At 42.9% G+C, this 15020-nt stretch overlaps 1 protein-coding gene across 1 annotated transcript in view; it reads right to left on the bottom strand.

The window, feature by feature from the left end:
* Positions 1-15020, bottom strand: part of GRID1 (glutamate ionotropic receptor delta type subunit 1) — a 1665856-nt gene that overhangs the window by 1239944 nt on the left and 410892 nt on the right. The gene's annotated exons all lie outside the window — the stretch shown is intronic.

The following is a 15020-nucleotide window of genomic DNA, read 5'->3' as shown; positions in this document are numbered from 1 at the left end:
GGTGTGATAAAGCCTATCTCCGAGCCAATCTAGTATGGTTTTTACAAGACAAAAGCTTTGATCAGTAAACCATGTTTACTGTAGGTCAACCGAAGACATAAGGACAACTGTAAAAATTAGCCTTGCTAACCTTTCTGCAAAACTACTAGGTCAATTCACAACTTCTCCACCTTCAAACGTGCCTTAAAAACAAAATTTTTCAGGCAGGCTTATCTAGCTATCTAAAATGATTTTCCCAGACTAAACCTTTCCACCACCAACTCCTCTGGCATGAACTCGATCCTCTAACAGTCCCAAACCCGAAGCAGATTGGCCGGCACCACTCCTGTCAGTTCAATAATGGCTCAAATCCTACTTATCACAATCAACTACCTTGTGAGTCACCCCCAATTCCTCATAGATTGTAAGCTCTTGCGAGCAAGGCCCTGACTCCTAGCGTATCAGTTGCATATTAGCCAGTTAATTTTGTTTTGTACATTAACCCTATAAATTTTTTAAGCGCTGCAGAATATGGTGGTGCTATATAAATATTTTTTTTTATTATTATTATTATTATAAGACTGGGAAGCTTGCTAAGCTGTTCCAGTATGTCAATTAATTTAGCAGTTGTACAGAAATATTTCTGATTATTGGCTAGTTATTCAATTTAGGAATGCCAATAGCCACATATAGAGCACACTTAATCCAAATGCTAGAACTGAATTTCATCAGAAAGGTTGAATCAGGTCACATGACGGGCAAAATGTCTATAAACAAAGAGTGAAAGATGTTAAACAGTGCATTGTGAAGAAATTGTACAGGGTGCAGGTAGAAAATAAATTTCCATTACTTTAAGTGCTTATAGATGAAGTGTTATTGACTGAATTCTACATATAGGTTAGTACATATGGAAAAAAAAAATCCCCATATGCCTTTTTGGAAACACTGAATCATGACTTGAGGGAGAAGGAAAACATTCACTTAGAGAAGGTGAATTTCTTAGAGGAGCATTTCCCCTTAGCCATGTGCCCAAAAATAATATTACTTTTGCTCTAAAAGCAGAAGGGAGAACCAGTCTCACAGACATGATGTGAAAGGAGTATTAAACTGGCCATAATGATTTCCCCCCTTTATGAGCTAGAGCTGTTGAGCATCACTTACTCATGCTTTGACAAACATGGTCCGACTGAATGCCTTCCACAGGGTCGTAGTTAGGAAAAGGCTGATGGATCATTCGACTTAGTGTTGGGTGCGAATATTCGAATAGCGGATTTTAATTGTGAATATCGGCACTTCGAGAATTTGCGAACATTTAGAATATAGTGATATACACTAACCTAAAGAATTATTAGGAACACCTGTTCTATTTCTCATTAATGCAATTATCTAGTCAACCAATCACATGGCAGTTGCTTCAATGCATTTAGGGGTGTGGTCCTGGTCAAGACAATCTCCTGAACTCCAAACTGAATGTCAGAATGGGAAAGAAAGGTGATTTGAGTGTGGCATGGTTGTTGGTGCCAGACGGGCCGGTCCGAGTATTTCACAATCTGCTCAGTTACTGGGATTTTCACAGACAACCATTTCTAGGGTTTACAAAGAATGGTGTGAAAAGGGAAAAACATCCAGTATGCAGCAGTCCTGTGGGCAAAAATGCCTTGTGGATGCTAGAGGTCAGAGAAGAATGGGCCGACTGATTCAAGCTGATAGAAGAGCAACGTTGACTGAAATAACCACTCGTTACAACCGAGGTATGCAGCAAAGCATTTGTGAAGCCACAACACTCACAACCTTGAGGCGGATGGGCTACAACAGCAGAAGACCCCACCGGGTACCACTCATCTCCACTACAAATAGGAAAAAGAGGCTACAATTTGCACGAGCTCACCAAAATTGGACTGTTGAAGACTGGAAAAATGTTGCCTAGTCTGATGAGTCTCGATTTCTGTTGAGACATTCAAATGGTAGAGTCCGAATTTGGCTTAAACAGAATGAGAACATGTATCCATCCTCTGATGGCTACTTCCAGCAGGATAATGCACCATGTCACATAGCTCGAATCATTTCAAATTGGTTTCTTGAACATGACAATGAGTTCACTGTACTAAAATGGCCCCCACAGTCACCAGATCTCAACCCAATAGAGCATCTTTGGGATGTGGTGGAACTGGAGCTTCGTGCCCTGGATGTGCATCCCTCAAAATCTCCATCAACTGCAAGATGCTATCCTATCAATATGGGCCAGCATTTCTAAAGAATGCTATCAGCACCTTGTTGAATCAATGCCACGTAGAATTAAGGCAGTTCTGAAGGCAAAAGGGGGTCCAACACCGTATTATTATGGTGTTCGTAATAATTCTTTAGGTGAGTGTATATTCGTAATTTCGAATATTCTAGATTTTTTTTTTCATAAGTAACCTCCCTTGTGGCTTGTGGGCCAATGAGAAGGCTGCAATGTCTTTGTCTGAGCTTAGCAACACCCCTAGCAACCAATAGGAAAGTTTCCTACCCCTTACTATATAAGAACCTCCCCAGCAGCCCTTGTATGCAGTATTTTGCAGATCTGAGACAGCAGTGTTATTGCTGTGCTCTCTGCTTTCCTGTGCCATTACATTAGATAGTTAGTTAGTTAGTTAGTTAGTTAGATAGTGATATAGTGTAGCTGATAGGTTCTGCTGTTCATACATACATGCTACATACAGTACATAGTGATGCATGAATGCTACATACATACATAGTGCTGTGATGTCACAAGTTCACAACAATTATTAGTGCACCAATCACTAAGTAGTCAGACCTGTTAAAATGTAAAGTTGCACGTATTGAGCCAAAATATTTGCATAATTAGTGCCGATTTTGCAATCGCGAATATATTAGAGCACTCTATCTGCATACAAAGCTATTGTAATGTTCTGCCGTGCCAACTATTTTCTCCAGTCTCAGGAAACTTCTAGCAGCTTGAAAAATGTAGCTATACTGACCCACGCCTGTATTTTGCACGCATTACGCAAATATTACATTGCTGATTTTTCGTGATCAAGAAAATAATCTCAAATTCGCGAATATATGACGAATAGTCTAACAAATATTCGCTAAATCTCGTGAATTCGAATATTGCCCCTGCCGCTCATCACTAATGCGACCTAGGATCTGGCTGCCAGAGAAAGTACCAGCAAGTTATCCTGCCTTGACCACGATATTTGAATACAGACATAGGTCATCAAATGGAAGCTTTTGTCTGGGTGAAGAAAGTGTTTGCTCTGGTCAGCCATTTACCATAATACTGACCTCATTTTTTTAGAAATGAAATATGTACATAGAACAAGCACTTAAATGTATATGCAATCCAAAATATAAATGTTTAGCAAATAATATGCTCTTAAATTTTGTTATTTTCTACCCATGGGCTCAGGGATGGACTGGGACAATAAAGTGGCCCTGGACTTCAGCCAGACCGGCCCACTTTATTTTTCCCAAACACACTCAAAAAAAAACTAATGTATTGTGATTGTCCATATTGCTTCCTTTGCTGGCGGGAGTCATTTTTCCATCACATTATGCACTGCTCGTTTCCATGGTTTTGACCACCCTGTAATCCAGCAGCGGTGGTCATGCTTGCACACTATAGGAGTAGCCGGGATTGTGGGAGTGCACATAGTTTGGTGCTTTTTTCGACCACCAATGCTGGATTACAGGGAGGTCGTAACCATGATGACGAGCCATGTATAATGTGCTGGGAGACATTTTGTCTCTATGGCACTATCTGCCCTAATAGTGATACAGTGCCCACATAGAGCACGATAGTGCCCTCCTATTCACAGAAAAATAGCGCATTTGTACCCATATAGTACCTACCTAGGTGCATAGAAAGTGCCATACTTTGGCTCTATGTCGGCACTGTATGACTGTGGCCAAAGTACTGTAGGTTTTCACTTTAGGTAGGTACTGTATGGCACCATAAGCAAGAAATACACCATTTATCTGTGCATAACATGGCGCTATCTGAGCACTGTATGACCGTGGGAAGACCTGGGCATACTATGCTCAGATAAGTTGTGTATTTAGTGTCTACAGTGCCCACAAAGTGCCATATCATACCTACCTAGAGCTAAAACGTGGGCAGAAAGTGCCATACTTTGCCTATAATTATACTCTGTCTACACAAGTATGGCGCTTTCCGAGTATGGGTTCTATATGGCACTATGTGGGCACGACAGGCACTAAATGCGCCATTTATCTGTGGATAGTATGGCACTATCTGCCCACAATCATACAGTGCCCACATAGAACCAAATATCGCCGTACCGTACCCACACTATTATATGGCAGTGCCCAGAGCGCCATATGTTGACTATGTGGGCAGATAGTGCCCTACTATGCCCAGATAAATAGTGCCCTTAGTGACTGCAGTGCCACACTGTACCCACCTAGAGCCAATCTGTGCACAGAAAGTGCGATACTTTGTCCACAGTGACAAAGTGCCCTTTCTGTGCACAGTCTGGCACTGGCTCCAGGTAGGTATTCTACTACACGTGGGGGCACAGCGCTCATCTCTTTAGTAAAGAGTTTTACTACCTTACATATTCAGCTCCCGCCTCCAGCCTCCAGTAACAAGTGCGGGCGGCAGCGCTCACTCACTGACGTCACGCGCCTGCGCCGCCTAATGGGAGGAGCAGGCGTGTGACGTCAGTGAGTGAGCGCCGCCCCCACACTGCCTGCTGTTACTGGAGCTTTACCCCCCTGATGCCTGGCGGCCCTGGCCGGCCCATAATTCGATCGGCCCACCGGGATTCTCCCGGTACTCCCGATGGCCAGTCCTTCGCTGCATGGGCTCGACCAGAATTAACATTAAGATAATAATGGTTATCAAGTTTTGCCATACATGTTCTTCAGTCTCCAGGTCTCCGAATTTTGAGAATCTAGGTCTAGAAAAAGAATTAACTAAATACTATCGCTTATTGCAGTCTCAGTATTAATTCTCTTATTTAATGAAGGTGTTTTCATATAACAATTGTTGCAGTGCGCTCCTGTTCCTCTGTGTCATTTTTAATAAGATTTGTTTTGGCGAATAAAAGACTTAATGAGAGTTTATTCCTGTTTTGAGACTGTTGAACAATTCTGCTTCCAGCTGTGCATGTCATCAAAGGTCATATGGCTTGACAATCTATATAAATACATTTCATGTATTAATATATGTCAATCTGTATTAACCAACTAGCTGAACTAAAAGAAAAAAATATATATTTAAAGCACCATAATAGTTTCATGCCACCTGGGCAATAAAAAAAACTTGTACCATTTCCTGGATCTTAATAACAAAAAGGCATATGAGTTTAAAAAAAAGTGCAATAATAACATTAGAGGTATAAATGTAGCCATTAGTGTTGGGTGAGCATGCTCGGCCGAACACTTTTTTACTCGAGCATCGCGGTGTTCAGCCGAACACCGCGTGTGCTTGCGCGCAATGCTTGAGTCTCCTCCCCGCACGTTTGTTGGCTTCTACACAGCCAATAAACGTGCGTGGAGGTACTGGCACTCACTGTAATGCCGTAGCCATGTTGGCTACTAGCATTACAGTGATTGGCTGGCCGGAACGCGTCATCGCATTGCAAAACCTGCGCTACTCTACTATACTTATAGGCATATATACCATTTAATATGCTAAAGGCTAGCAGTAAGGGATCGGGAAGTGGCCGTTCTGCTGATGGTGCACGCAGAGGCCGTGGCCCTGGGCAAGGTAAAACTACCTGCTGCCAGAGCACAAGAAACACACTCATCCATGATACCTAGCTTCATGTCCCAGTTTGCAGGGTGACGCAGGACACCACTCTCGAAATCACACCAGTGTGACCAGGTGGTCGGTTGGATTGCAGCAGATAATGCTTTCAGTAAGTTAAGCACCACCCTGTCTTCCACAAAGTCCAGTCTCAGTAGCCAAGAGTATGGTCAACAGAATCCTCACCCTGAACCTCCTTCCTCCCACTATGGAGAGTCTTGGCAAACAAGTGATCCCACACTCGGATACTCCAAGGAGTTCTTTTCATCGCCATTCCTTGATTTGGCCCTCTTGACAAGCCCGCTTGAAGAGGGACATGAGGAGATCTTGTGCACTGATTCCAAAACTCTTAAGTATCCACAGTCAGAAAAAGATGTCAGTGGGAAACGACAATTAGTGTTTCAAGAGGTGGATGATGATGATGAGACACAGTTGCCAATAAGTCAACCGCAATTTGTGTCTCAAGAGGTTTATGATGAGGATGAGACACAGTTGTCAATAACTAAGGTTGTTGTTAGGTCAACAAGTCAGGAGGATGAGCAGAGTGAGCAAGTGGAAGATGAGGTGGTGGACGATTAAATCACTGACCCAACCTGAGAAGGTGGCAAGCCAATTGAGAACAGCAGTACAGAGGGGGAGGGATCCGCAGCACCGCAACACTCTGGAAGAGGCAGTGGGGTGGTAAAAGGGAGAAGGCGGGCCACACTAAACAGGCCTGCAACTGTTCCCTGGAGCACCCCCTTGCGGCAATCTCCCCTGACACTTTTTTGAGGGAAGTGCGGATGATATAAGCATTGTCATTTGCAACCTGTGCCGTACTAAAATGAGCAGGAACGCGAACACTGGCAACCTCAACACCACCAGCATGATCCGCCACATGGCATCAAAGCACCCTAATAGGTGGGTTGAACGCCTGGGTCCACAATCAGTGTCTGCGGGTCACACAACTGCCTCCTCTTCCCCTGTGTTACGCGCTGGCCAATCCCCTGTCCAAGACGCAGGCCCGGATGCCTCCCACCCTGCACCTGAACCTTCGTAAGCACCATCAGCAAAAAACATCCACTTCTGTCTCCCAGCGCAGTGTACAGATGTCCATACCCTAGGCCTTTGAATGAAAGCGCAAATACCCAGTCACCCTCCCACCCACATTCCTTAGCACTAAATGCGCACCTTTCCAAATTGCTGGCCCTGGAAATGTTGCCATTTAGGCTTGTGGACACTGAGGCTTTCCGCAGCCTGATGGCGGCAGCGGTCCCTCGTTACTCAATACCAGCCGCCACTATTTTTCCCGGTGTGCCGTCCCCGCCCTACACCAGCATGTGTCCCATAACATCACCCATGCCCTGACCAACACAGTTATTGGGAAGGTCCACTTAACGACTGACACATGAACAAGTGCTTTTGGCCAGGGATGCTACATTTCCCTGATGGCACGTATGGAGGCCAGGAGCGAGTCATACCCTGGGATGGCACAGGTGCTACCAACGCCAAGGATTGAGGGCCCTACTTCCATCAGGATTTCCGCCATCATCTACATTAGTGGCTGCAACCCCCCCTTCTCCTCTTCTGCCTCCTCCTCCAATTCCACCTCTGAATTCTCATCTTGCAGCACCAGTCAGCCATCAGTCAGTAGCAGGAAGCAGTGTAGTACTGCAGTGGGGAAGCGGCAACAGGCCGGGCTGAAACTAATTTGCTTAGGTGACAAACACACTGCCGTAGAGCTATGGCAGGGTATAAGGGACCAAACTGAGCTGTGGCTCTCGCCACTCAACCTACAAGCAGTCATGGTGTCTGATAATGGCCATAACTTGGTGGCGGCTTTGGAGCTCGGCAAGCTCACACACATACCATGCCTAGCCCACGTGTTCAAATTAGTGGTTCAGCAGTTTCTGAAAACCTACCCAATTTGCCTGAGCTACTGGTGAAGGTGTGCCGCGTGTGAGCAGGTATTTAGTGCTGCTGGGGGCATAATAACTGATAAGCGTACCCGCCTGTCAACTGAGAATGCTGACAGGTTGACTCTTATCAAAATGAACAAGGCCTGGATTGCCCTTTACTTCTCTACTCCACCAGAGGAAAGTGGCTGTACATAAAGGCACTTTAAATGTGGCTTTTATGGTGTATTGAATACACTGTATTCTCCTGCACCCCTTCCACCACAAAAAAAAAAAGGGTGTATGGTTCAATCTTCCTTTTCTCATCCTCCTCCATCATATCAACATGCTTATTAGGCTGCCCTCCCTCCTAATGTTTTAGAGGGTCATCTCAGCAGCAGGCCCTCGCCCATAATGTTTTAGATGGTCATATCAACAGCAGGCCCTCACCCCTTATGTTTTAGATGGTCAGCTCAGCAGCAGACCCTCACCCCTAATGTTTTAGATGGTCAGATCAGCAACAGACCCTCACCCCAAATATATTTGAGGGTCAGCTCAGCAGCAGACCCTCACCCCTAATTTCTTAGATGGTCAGATCAGCAGCAGGCCCTCACCCCTAATGTTTTAGACGGTCAGATCAGCAGCAAACCCTCACCCCTTATGTTTTAGATGGTCACATCAGCAGCAGGCCCTCACCCCTAATTTTTTGGATTATCAGCTCAGCAGCAGACCCTCACCCCAAATTTTTCAGATGGTCAGCTCAGAAGCAGACCCTCACCCCTAATTTTTTAGATGGTCAGATCAGCAGCAGGCCCTTGCCCTTAATGTTTTAGAGGCTCACCAGCAGGCCCTTGCTCCTGATGTTTTTGAGGGTCAGCAGCAGGCCATCAATCATAATTTTTCAAGTGTGTGTATGATGCCCTCCTTTATGTGTAATAAAGGGTGTATTGGAGTGCCGGTTCCTTGTCATTTTTGGCAGCCCTTTCACTTAGTGCATAGGCTTTATGAGTGTAGGAGTCCCACTACCTGAACAATTGTGCTACAATGTGAATTAGGCCCTTTTTTTATGTGATATACAGGTTGTATCGGAGTGCCTCTTCCTTGTAATTTTTGGCAGCACTTGCAATTTATATAAAAGTAAATATACAGGAAAGAAGGTTTCCTAACAATTTTTACTCTAAAATTGATTTTATCTTTGGTTTGGTGCGTATTATTGTCAGTCTGTAAAAGTGGCGTACTACTCGGACAACATCGTTCCCAGCAACGACCTGGGAGTCCAAGATGCATCCAGACATCCTCCCCATGCTGTTCACGAACCATTTCAGTGGTGTTTCCATTCATTTATGACCTTTTCCTATGAACAAGACACCCTCCCCTCTTCAGAGCAGGGGGTGCCTGGTTTAATGCTCGGGTTCTCCCATTGATTTCCATTGTGCTCGGGTGCTCTCCATCCAAAAGTGTTCTTCTCGAGAACTCGAGCACTTTGGTGCTCGATCAACACTAGTAGCCATGTCATAGAATTACTATAATTGTTACTTTCTCAGATTTTTTTTATACATAGTACATACAATGATAAAGAAGTACCTATGATGTTCTCTAGTTATCTGGTCATGCTGTCATCAGCCATTGTACGTCTACTTTTATACTCAATGGGAGATATTTACCATTGGGGCATCTTTTTGTGTAATGTTTGATAAATTTAGTGAAGGATTTGAGCATCCAATAACTATTATCTTTCACATCTTGTCAGTGAGGTAAATTATGAAAGGGAGTTTATCACTTCCAAAAATGATTTCAAAATAATGACATGCCCCAAAACATAACCATTTCTTTCTTGTGAAAACCCAGTCCTCTAAGCTCGAGAAAAGCTTCTTTTTAATTTTATGCAAATAAGGCTTTCGGTGCACCATGGGCGAGGTTGCTCCTTTTGATGCATCATTGCTCTGCCAGTAATGCTGCCCAGGCCTCTGTCTCTTGTTTGATTCGCAGTTCAAAATAGTCCTTCCAAAGGTGCACCTAATATATTATTTTCTGAAAAAAAGGAAGCGTTTATCAGGATTAGAGGACTGTATTTATATAAGAATGTTATGGTTATGTTCCTGGACTAAACATGGCTACAAACAAGGCAGGAGCCTGTGTTTCCTTCTCCATTGGACATCCCACTATTAATTCTATCTAAGTTTCCAAACAACTGCTGCACTATAGTTCGTACTGCCACTTGAGGACAATGAGGGACGTTTATCAAGACTGGCGTTCCCATATGCCAGTCTAGATCCCTGTGTGCCTGATGCCTCTTAACAAATTAGTCACATCTCTGGAGTCCGTGTGTTAGAAACAGAAGTTTATGCCAGCAAGGGACTGGAATAAATGTCAGCTATAATTTACTCCAGTTTCTGATGTAAGTTATAGTAAATACTGCTAGCCATGAGATGCTCTATCCCGTCAGCAAGAAACTCAAATAGTCCCAAATGATGGCGCAAGTGTGACATGCATCATAATTTGCAACTCTTTTTACATTACAATATTTGCATAAACGCTTTAGTAAATGCCTCTCCCTATATTCCAATTCTTTGCCTCAGATTTTGTGTCCACAATAACATCAAATTCATATTATTAGTTTGGATTGTTGGATATCATTTACGCATACTGTGTAATTTTTAAACTTCACTGCTATGAGAAAAATATCCTAGCTGAAAAATTAGAAAAATGTTGGAATATAATGTTATTTTAAAAAAGATGATCCAGAAAAATGTGCTTGTTTCCGAAGAAGGTCAGAAGAACCCCAAAACATAACAAAAGCATACAGAAAAACAGACCAGAGGGCCTAACTGAATACTTTATTAACAAGCAATGACAAACCAAAACTAGCAAACAGGTAGGAAGCAATGACAGATGTAGAACCACTGGGCCAAGTGACTGGTTTGAGTTAGGGCCAAACTCTAAGGGCATTATTCCAGTGCTCTCCTGGTTTTCAACCTTTAACCCCTATACAGGGATCTGGTTTTTGCAGCAGGGGACAACCATACCATTACCTCCTGGCATGGTCTCGGTACACTTGGATGAGACCTCAAAGGCAACAGACACTGGTGCATGACACCAGTGGTCTATGCACGTAACAAAACAGGAACATAGGCCAACAAACAGGAAACCAAACAAACCTGCAACATTGGACACTGTTGAGACACAAACCAAGTACTGGAACACAGACGAGCCACATGGTCAGGAACTCATGCAGAACTAGATACAGGACACAATGCGAACAAGCAGACAAAGACAGACCCCTGGACCCCATATGGAACTGGATGCATGGCGATTACAGACAGAGCTGAAAAAACATGAAAATAAACAGAAGCCTGGATCCCATGAGGAACTGGAAGCATGGCGGTCACAGTCAGAGCTGAACATAGAGACATAGAATCAACTCGCAGACAGGCTAGACATGGTGAAATAGACATACAGAGACCTAGTAACAAAGTACATATACTGGAACCAATGAAAAATGGGAAGCACGGTATTCCAAGTCAGACTAGGCCACAGTGACATTGATGAAATACCAGGCAACCACATAGAATAGGGTAGAATGACAAACACCCAGGTCAGGAGCATGCACCCTGCACACAGCAATCCCGGAGACAGAGTCATCAGGCACACAGCTCACAGGACTAATTAGCTGGGTAATAAGAGCACCTTACCACCTGGAAATCATTATTCAACCACAGCCAGTATGCAAGCACAGTGTTACGGGCAGTGGGTGTCAACTTACCAGTTTGGTTTTGGGTTAAGCCTAAGGGTAGTATTGGTGTAGTTGGCTGCCAACCCACAGAGGTCAGAAACACCGGTGAGAAGTAACGAGGAAAACCGTAGTCTGAACACAGAACACAGTACTCACAGGGCAGAGTGAGTACTTGCGTATTCCAAACAGCAGTTCCAAGGTCATGGCAGGCTGAGTACAAACATAATCCAGAATACAGTTCTAAGGCTTGGGCAGGCAGAAAGGAGCAGAATTAGAAGACAAACACCAGGCGGCGTGATGACGTAATCTCGCGTTGCATGGGATTTCGGCCCAGATCTTCAAGCAAGATGGCGACGGCCAGACCATCATGAGCAAATGGAGGCGGTAAGTTTGATGTAATAGTTTTTTTATTGTTAATTTTACACTGGTTTTAAACTCAGATGCCGCAATCATGTATGAACGCGGCATCTGAGGGGTACAATGACAGGACTATCGCAGCTCCCTGTCATTGCACCTGCTACTTACAAAAAAATGTGCTTCGTAACGAAGTAATTCATCGTGAAGCAATTTTATTATTTTTTATTCAGAGAAGCAGCGAATCAAATTTTTAAGAAATTCGCTCATCTCTAGAGGTCACATTCACTGATTACTAACGAGGAATAACCTCAAAGCTCAAAAAAAATTGGTGGAACCACAGCCCAGCTAAATAGGGAGATTGATCAGAAACTTAACCAGCACCTGGTCAGGGGCAGTGGAAAGCATTAACTCTCTCAGTGCTGAAGGAAAGTTCACAGAGTTCTAATCCCAATTCACATAAGGAAAGTAGCGTGACGTCCGCGTCTGCCTGGGACAGCAAGACCGTGGCAGGCACGGACCGCCAGCATGACATATATGGCAACACAATGTGGCAGGGAGTACACAGATACACAGGACACAGTTCACTGACTAGAAGACCGCAGCCAGCACACAGCACCCAAGCAACCAGCATACACGAGAGACAACTTTCAGCCAGTACGCAAGGCCCAACCCATTTACCAATATGTGCACTAGAAGACTGGCACACTTTGCACCTGAGATCTATGCCAGCACCCTTGCTGGCATAGATATTAGGGGTCATTTACTAACCAGAAATAAGCCTATATTAGTATTTCTGGTGCAGATTGAGGTGCAAAGATCCTTTACGCCGCATTCTGCTATCTTTCCCCATGCACACCAGGTCTAAAAATGTGGGTGTGGAGTGTGAGAGGAAGTCAACCCTACAAGGAGCTGTCTTACATTTATAAGTGGCGGTGGATCCATTGAAGTTACATAGAGGCCTACGCCTCTACATAACTCAGGCGGATCCACTGCCAACTATAGGAGATATTAAGACTGGCGTCTAAAACGCCTTTCTTAATAAATGTCTTCCTTAATTATTTTGAGCAAGAAACTCCTGAAGATGGCTCTTAATAATTTTGATGCATCATATGCCAGCTGGGTTTATTATCAAAAGTCTTAATACATTACCCCCTATGTAAAATCTGAAAATTACCTGAACACATACCTTTTATGGTTATGTCCATTACTGTATTTATGATTTTAGGGAATGCTGAGTTTTTTAAGCCACACACAATGATTCTTTCCTTCTAAGGCTAGTTTAACACTAGTGTTGAAGAAATCCAGCAGGCTGTTCTGACAGGAAACACCATTCCGGAGCATTATGGGTCTAGCATTGCTGGAGTCTGCCTGAATTCCCGTCAGCTCCATTAACTATAATGGGTTAGGCGGATAACGGGCCGTAACACATCAAATATGCAGAGAATCGGTCAGATAAATACTTGTGCGGTTGGATCGCCACTGGTTCCCACTATAGTTAATGGGGCTGGCGGGCATGAGGTAGCATCAGGCAATCCCTGAACCAGAGAGTTCAGGCATGCTATTCCCTGCCGGAATAGCCTGCCCTATCTCCTTATTGCTAGTGTGAAACTAACCTCACAGTTTTTCCTCATTGCCTTCAACTTACCATTCACATGCATTAGATTTCTTTCAAAAATTTCTGTAACATCAGTTCCATTCTTATAATTGGGTTTATGTTCAGCAAGTCCCATTGAGATAAAGTGGATAGTTTCCACTTTCGCTAACAAACCATTTGTGTGTATATATGTATATATATATATATATATATATATATATATATATATTATATGTACCTTAATAATTCTACAATGCTTCTCTCGTTATTGCTTTAGGGGTTACCCTTCACATCTGCATATGCTATTGCATGCCAACTAATCACAAGCCATTGCAGAAATGTGTTGACTATAGTTACAGTACATGATGTGTTATCTCTATGAATAACTCATCATCATGCAAACTGAGATGTGGCAGGTGAGAGAACAGTTTTTTTTATCCAAGAGAAATTCCTTTAAATCTAAGAAATTTCACTTGACTTAAATTTTTTTATTTTCAATTATATTATGTACCAGCAGGATTAGATGTACTGACAGAATTTGCACATAATAAATAGGAAGCAGATCCATAGAGCACAGTAATTGAAGTATGAAAGGTGAGCTCAGCAGCTCATATTAAATTTAATGTGAAATGAGAACAAAATGTTGGAATTTAATGGAGTCATTTTCAGCTGTAGCATCAGAGACACCCTGTAGGTCAGACTTAAAATTGTAGGGGATAACCAAATCATCTAGAGAAAATGCTAGCTCAACTGATTTCATCTTTCTTCAGCCTCTTATTCCAACAACAGTCAAATTGCATACGAGAGTTTTGACAGCTTAAGAGCTAGTACACTGAAATGTGGTAGGCAAGTTTAAGACTATTTTTCCTTATTAAGTTTAACCATCAAGACAAACTGTTTACAAGATTTCTGTTGATCAGATTCACCACCACATATCAAAGATTCAAGTTTATGACTCTTGTGGAAATATGGAATCATGCAATAAAAAGGAAAATACAGTAGACCAGGTTTCTCTGTTACCTTAATAATATGGCAATTGGAAGTAGCTTCTATACTGGTTTAGTTCAAGTTATAGATACGTTCATTTCCACCATTAAATGAAAACTCCACATAGGTGGACTGTTTTAGTTACTTACACCATTAGTAGTGTTGCAGGACTCCTTGGTCTATAAGTAAAATAACTGTAAGAGAAGAATCCTGTCCAAAATGTCCTCCCTCCTCCATCTTTGTGAGAGTAAGGCAGCATGCAACACAGGACAGCCTTGGAAGTTCATTTTCCACAGGATCAACATGGTGGCCAACAAAGAACCACATTTAATGGGATATAAAATAAATAAACCATATTGTAGATTTTTTTTTTTCACAAACCTTGCCAAAAAGTGCCATTGATTTCCAACATTATTGTCATGAGTTAATTCCCTAAAATATTTCCTCCCCAAGTAGCATCCTTTGACATTGGTAGCACAAAGAATAATGGTGCAGGAGAGGATAAATCACTTTAGAACTACTGTATATATTCCTGCCAATATCTGTTATTGGTTTGCTTTTCCCCATCAGTTTGCCATCCCTACTCTAAAGTATGTTCACACATGGCAGATGCACTGCAGATTTTCTGCCATGGAGATCCATGCAGAAAATGTACAGTATAAGATTTGGTAAAACAACAGCTATGGTGCAAATTTTACATATGAATGTATGCTGCAGATT

Source organism: Bufo bufo, chromosome 6 (assembly GCF_905171765.1).
Source record: "Bufo bufo chromosome 6, aBufBuf1.1, whole genome shotgun sequence".
Taxonomy (NCBI): domain Eukaryota; kingdom Metazoa; phylum Chordata; class Amphibia; order Anura; family Bufonidae; genus Bufo; species Bufo bufo.
Note: the sequence above shows the minus strand (reverse complement) of the source record. Positions and strands in the feature narration are given on the sequence as shown.